Source organism: Perognathus longimembris, chromosome 14, assembly GCF_023159225.1.
Source record: "Perognathus longimembris pacificus isolate PPM17 chromosome 14, ASM2315922v1, whole genome shotgun sequence".
Classification (NCBI taxonomy): Eukaryota; Metazoa; Chordata; class Mammalia; order Rodentia; family Heteromyidae; genus Perognathus; species Perognathus longimembris.
This window is the reverse complement of record NC_063174.1, coordinates 59,799,649-59,806,432: the sequence shown is the minus strand read 5'-3', so window position 1 is coordinate 59,806,432 and position 6,784 is coordinate 59,799,649. Positions and strand designations below refer to the sequence as shown.

Here is a 6,784-nt window from a genome sequence, read left to right as displayed (position 1 = left end):
CGCCCGGGAGCAAGCTCCAGTCCCTCTGCCTCTCTCTGCAGTCAGCTGGCAGACTGGCGGGGCCCTCTCCCCATCAGGTTAATAATGCCATTTTCACAAGCCTCTGCCATAGGCGCTAACGCCTCATTTAAAATCTGCCCTTCAAACGGATTGGGCCACAGAGCAAATGGAGATCTCAAACTTCGTTGGGAGGTGCTTATAAGTAATCAATCCATATCTGCCCACCCACAGCACACCCTCCCCCCCCCCCAGCTCTCTGCTCGGCCTCCTGAGCAGTCTTGCAGCAGCCAGGCAGGCGTGGTGGGAGCCTCGGGGAGCCGAAGGTTCCATCCGGCCGGCCACACACGGTGGGTATTGGATTTGGGCTGCTGAGACTCAGTGTCTACATCAGCCCACTGGAGATGAGGAGACTGAGAGGTCCAGGGTTGAACCCTGGGTGAGACCCACACAGAGCCCAGCGCCGGGCTCTTGCACGGAGCTCAGTCAATCTCAACAGCAATCCTCTGTTGAGCTCCTCGAGTTGGTGACTTACTCCCTGCTTGTTCTCCCCACCAGACTGCCTGAGCTTGGAGCCCAGGAAGCCGACGGGCTGACCGACCGCGCCGCTGACCGGAATCCTCGCGCCTTCCTCCTCACACTCGGTCTGCGCCGAGGAAGGTAGGTGCGGTGCGCTGCTTCACGGCACGAGTGGGCGAGGGCTGGCTGTCCCCTACCGTCTAGGAAATGCCCGTGTGCTGCCGGGTTCCCCTTCCCCGCCTCTGCGGTCTAAGCTGACGGCTCAAGGAAGCGGCAGGGGGAAATGCTGCCTTCTGCCTTCTTGCTCTCCACCTGCTGCTACTGCTGCTATAATAAATGTTCCATTTATTAAATGCAGATGTGGGCTCTGCGTGGCATTTCTGCCGCCTGCTGCATCTACTGGAAGTTAGTTCCCCAGGCCAGGGGCTGCCGCGGCTGCCTTGATTTGTGTGATTAAGCCGGCAGAGGGGCCTCTGCCGGCACAGGTTCCCGTTTGCATTCGCCTCAGGGTCTCGAGTGGCCAGCTTATTCTCTCTCCTGTGACACTTGTTACACGCGGCGCTCCTCCCCGGGCCCCCCCCCCACCACGACCCCCGTCCACTCCACATGCATTTATAAAGTGTGTGATGTGTGCTAAGCTACTCTTATCTCATTGAGCCTTCACTTCAAGCCGGTGAGAGAGACACAAATGCTCATCTCCATTTCACAGGGGAAAATACAGACTTTGGAAAGTAAAGGGAGCTGCGTGGCATTGCAGTGCCAGCGAGAATCAAGCCCGCCTGGCTGCCTGGCTCTGAAGCCCCCCGATCTGCCCTGCCCTGCCCTGCCCTGCCCTGCCCTGCCCTGCCGTAGCTGCTGAGCTGACCACACAGCCAGGGCCTCCCTCAGAAAAGGCAAAGGCAGGGGCTCTGCACACAGAGATTCCTCCTGGAAACTGGCAAAGGGACCATTAAAAAAAATTGTTTTAAAGGACTCAGAGCTGCTATTTAATAGCCAGCCACGGAGGAGCTGGCCCTAGGATGGGGAGCACCTCACCCCCCCCCCCGGGGTCCCAGCAGGACAGCAAGGCAAAGGGCTCTGTCCCCAGATACAAAGGGAAAAGGAGAGATACCCCCAGACAGGTATGGAACTGCCCCCCCCCCCAATATCCTGCTCCCATGGTGAGGGGGGGGGCTCTTCATCCTCAGCACAGCACAGAGACAAGTGTGAAAGGAGGGTGCTTGCAGCTTGCAAAGCTCTGGGGGGAGAGGGGGTGCCACCGAGAGCCGCGGAGAGCCTCGGAAGCTGACGCACAAGACAGAGAGGCTGAGCGCAGCAGCTCGGAGCGCGAGCCCCCGAGCACGCTGCCGGGAGAGAGGGAGCTCCCTGCCACGGGCGGCATCCGAGCGGGAGGCAGGCAGGTACGTGGCTGGGGGCGCCGAGCCCGGCCAGCTCCCTGCCTGGCTGGCAGCCCCCACAACGAGGCCCGTGAGAGCCCCCCCCTCCCCAGGGCGCTCATTTTGGAACAAGCAAGTGGGGCTAGATGGAGAGGAGCCGTCGGGGGTAGGGTAAAGGTGGGGGCTTTGGCCACGCAAGGCCACGGGGTAAATGGCAAAGGCACACCGACAGTTGGCGGCAGGCGCTACGGCGGTGAGGCAGAGAGGGGCAGGAGCAGAGAACAGGGGCGAGGGTTTCGGGGCACTTGGGGGGAACTGTCCTGCGGCCCGCTGAAGGGCCGTGCCACCCCAATTCCTGGACCTGCAACGCTACACTGCGCCCCCTCTGGGGCAGCAGGCGGGCACCCTGGGCGGAGGGGGGACAGGGAGAGGGGTGGGAGTCTGGCACAGGCAGGTGCCAGCTGGTCATGGGGAAAGGGGACGCTTTTCCGGGGTGGAGCCGGCCGCCGGCCTGAGATTCGGGGCTCGAGGGGCGCGGCCCTCGCCCAGCCCCTGCTGGAGCTAAGGGGGGGGCCTCTCCCCGCCCGTTCGCAGGGGTGCAGCACCGGGACTGCGAGTGGACGTGGCCTCTGCCAGACACGCTTGTGGTTTTCGTAGTTTCTAAAGGAGTTTTTGCACGTGTGTGCGTGTGGTGTGCGTGTTGGGGGGGGGGGTGCGCGCGCGCTTTCGCGTGCTGAGAGGCCGGTTGGGGTTCGTTGTCTACGAGATGACCATGGTGGGCCTAGCTAATCCTTGAGCTGTGCTGCGACGGGGTGGGGTGGGGGGGCGGAAAGAGCAGCGTCATCGGGGCCCGGGGCCCCTCGTTGCGGTGCCTGATTGCGCCGCTCCTGACAGCCCCATCTGTCAGCCTGGGGTCCCGTGCCACCCCGGCCCGCCAAGGGGGGGCAGCATCGTGCTGCAGGTGAGAGCCGGCCTGGATGGGGGGGACGGGGGGAGGGCATGGCCCACTGGTCTGGACGGGCACTGCTTTGGGTTGCTTTGCTGTCTGTCGTTACGGTTGTTGTTTTAATCTATTAAAGGATTGACTTGTGATTCTGAAGGTTATCGTGACATTTCCTGGGGGAAGGGACAGGCGGGGTAGGAGAGACAGGACGGCGCTCTCGGGTTTGGGAGTAAACAGTGTCTGGTGGGGAATGGCTGGGGGGCGGGGGGGGGGCAGGCAGAGGGGACGCGGCTCCCGGGAATCAGCAAAGTCACCCCAGATCACGGAACGAGGGAAGAGGCCCCACGCTCCCGCTGGACGAGGGGACGCGCCAACGGCCTCCCGTGACTGAGCCCGTCCGCGCGGGCACGCGCAGAGCCAGGAAGTGTGGGGGCCCGGGTGAGCCCGCCGAGAGCCCCCAAATCAAGGCGAGCGGGGCCTGGGTCCACCGCGGGGCAGCGGACGAGCGACACACACGTCTTAATACCCCCAGGCAACGCGGTCCACACACACAGAAGGCTCCCCGAGCCCGGGCCCGGCCCCCGGAGAGGATTTTTCTGTCACATTGAGGAAAAAGTCAGGTTTAGCGTGAGTTTTTCCAGGAACTACGGCTCTCTGGAGGCTGAGCAGGGCCCCTTCTGAGCTGCCCCGGCCAGGTCCTGTGAAACAGGAGCCTGCAGGAGAAGCCTGAGAGCAGTCTGATGCTTTATATACATTTATGTAAAAATAAAATAAAGTCTCCCTAAGGGAACCCAATTAAAAGTGGGGGGGGGGCAGCGCCCTTCCCACCCCCTGGGTATTTTAAAAACTGTGGGTCAGGAGCACACCCAGCTTTCTCCCCCCCCTCCTCTCACCCACTCCCCGACCTTCCCTGAGCTTTCCTGCTCCTCTGCCGCGCAGCAGTCTCCACCGAGGGGCACCCCAGCCCCGGGGCGGGAGGGGAGTCTCTAGAAAGGGCTAGGGTGGGAAAGTACCCATGCTGCTAGCGAGTCTGCATTAGGGACGACACCAGATGATTTATTTCAGTTCTTTTCTCACTGATATCTCAATAGCCCTGTGTGAGGGAGATTATGACTCTCTCTTCTTTTTAATATCAGGAAACCAAGGCAGAGAAACACTCGGGGACTTGCCAAGAACACACAACTCAGGGCTGCTTTGTACCTGGCTTTGAGTCGCGGCCGATGGTCTGCTTGCGACACCTCCATTGACCCCATGTCCCCCCTCCCCCCCGGAAAAGATACCAGTCCTTGAACACATTTCTGGCCTGTGGCTGGCACACACACACACACACACACACACACACACACACACACCCTCCAGGGGTGGCCCTGACTCTTTCTAGAGCTCAACTCTTCCCCACAGGCAGGAGCAACCATTCTCAGCCGCGCCCCGTCCTGCCCTTTGCCCTCTCCTCTGCGTCCCGAGACCACAACGGTTTAGTGGATGCACAGGGAGGGGCCGGCCACCGAGCCGCAGCCGTGTGTGTGTGTGTGTGTGTGTGTGTGTGTGTGTGTGTGTGTGCACATGCAGGATCACAGCACTCTACAGACTCACCCCGCGTCACAGTGCAGATCGCACGACCCTCTGCAGGGCGGCTGTTCTCAGTGAGAATTCAGAGCCAGGCAGCATGACGGATCCCAGAGGGTCGCTGCTAAAGGACAAAGGAAAAGGGGTAATTAATACGTGACCCCCCCTTAGTGCATTCTAGAAACAAAAAGCACACAGACAAATACTCGCCTAGGTGTGGGAATTACATGGCAATTCGAGAGACAGTGCTCTGCGAATCACTGGGACACGGGCAGAGGCTCGCCTCTCACTCGACTGCCAGCCGGGGGTCGAGGGCTTGGGGCTGGTGGGGGGGGCCTGTGGACAGCCCGGTGGACAGCGGTGGGGTGGGGTGGGGGGCGGGGAGGGCACCGGTTAGGAGCCAGTTCCAGCCGCCTCCGGCTGGCTTGCTTGTTGACTTGTTTGGTTTGGGACTCTATCTTGGAAGCTCTGGGAAGTCGGCTAGAAAACTGAAGGCAACGTTATAACAAGGTCAAGATGGCATTTAGAGAGATAAACTCCGAGAAAATTAACTTGTACCAAGCATTTAACCTAGCTATCCTGGCTCCAAGGAATAGAAAACCAGGCAGGCGCGTGCTTGCGGAGTTAGCTACACAAAAACTGTCTGCAGTATCACTACTAGTGACAGTATAAAGAAATAAAAAAGCAAAAAGTAGGTTGTTTATGAATTTTTTTTCAATCAGGTGTCCATTGAAACAAATCCTCCTCACTTGTTTACGACATGTCCGGCTCACTGATCTATACAGAGGCCACACAAAACCGTTGTTACACATGTTTAATTTTTCAAAAAAATTAATGCACATGAACCCTTAGGAATCTCAGACCCTGATGCCTATGACCACGTGCTAGCTGTGGCAGCTCTCTCCCTGAAGAGCACATACAGCTGGAACTCTCCACAATACAGGGTGTAATCAGCAATGAGGCAAGCGCACCCCAGAATATTAAACAGCTCTTAAAAAGAATGAGACAGCTCGGACCTATTGTCTTTTAATGGACCTGTGCATTTTGCGCAGAACTGGATTAATCATGAGCCTTTGTTCATAAACGTTTTCTCTCATCACTGGTCTAGGCATGTCCTCTTTTCTTTTGCTAATTTATGCATTCATATATTCATTTGTAATAACATCCTAAACACCAGTGGGCCCACTCCCCAAATTTAGATCTCAGCAATTACTTACAACTGCCTCCGCCCTCCGCCCCCACCCCAGGCAGGGGAGGGGAGGAGGGTGTGTCCCTGACAGCAGGGACGTGGTGGAATAAACTCCAGGCTGTGAGAATTACCGGATTGCAAGGTGCTGTGTGTTTAGGAAACACGTTGATCTTTATTATCTCCAAGCAGATTCTTGAAGAAAAACAATCTAGCGGGAACTGCTGAAGGAAATGTACATTATGCTATAGCTTATGTAAAAGAGGAAGTGATGGATTTTATGGGTCTCTTTCTACATGGATGCAAATTCGCGGGAAAGTATCTGGGAGCAGACCTCTGAAACTGATGACACGAACGACACCGGGAGAAAGCGGGAGAGGGGAAGAAGGGTTAAAGATGGCTTCGGCTCTCTCTGCACGCTCGCTCTCTCTTCCTTTCTTTCTTTTTTTTTTTTTTTAACTAGTGAGTGTATTCATTACCTCTGCATTTCTCCTATAATTAAAACAAACATTTTGCGTAGGGTTTTTTTTTTCTTTTAGGTTTGGTGGTGCCTTTTCTTTTCTTTGTGTTGTTTGTCGGTGTCAATCAAAAAATCATTTCGGCTGATGAATTAAGATTCAGTTACACACGCCCAAAGCGAGTTCTACGGACACAGGGGATTCGTGTTTTATCTTTTTTTTTTCTATTTTCTATTTCTTCTTTTTTTTTTTTTTTTAATTTCCTCTGCTCTGCTGCTGAAGCTCCGGGGTCTCCAAGAGACTCGTGAGTGATGCGTAGCAGCAGGTGTGAACCTGTAGCCCCCAGATTCTGGCGGGCAAGTCCCCCCGGCCCCCGGTATCTGCACCCCACAGGACAGCATTTGGCTTTTTGGCTCTGAAGAGTTCCTGAAAGCGAATGCTCTGGCCCAGGTTCTCGGGGGATTAGTGGACTGGAATGAGACGTGAGAGAGATAGGAGAGAAGGGGACACGGGCCCTGAGAACAGCCGACACAGCAGCCCGCGGGTGTCAACAGCCCAGCAGGTTCCTGGCAAGTCGCCGCGGGCCTTACCGCGTCCCGACAGCTGGATTCCCGTGCAGAGCACACACACCACAGGGACCGTGGCGGAGAGGCGTTGCTATTGCTAACGTGTCTGGGTCTCTGCCCACTCCCATGCGGGCTGGGGCCGGGGGGATGCAAGTTGAACTCCAAGTTCCCAT

General features: G+C 57.2%; 1 non-coding gene across 1 annotated transcript; it reads right to left on the bottom strand.

The window, feature by feature from the left end:
- Nucleotides 1-5,429: 5,429 nt before the first annotated feature.
- LOC125363706 lies at nucleotides 5,430-5,508 on the bottom strand. The gene has a single exon (XR_007213299.1). It is a non-coding gene; the product is annotated as a small nucleolar RNA SNORD112 (small nucleolar RNA).
- Nucleotides 5,509-6,784: the final 1,276 nt, after the last annotated feature.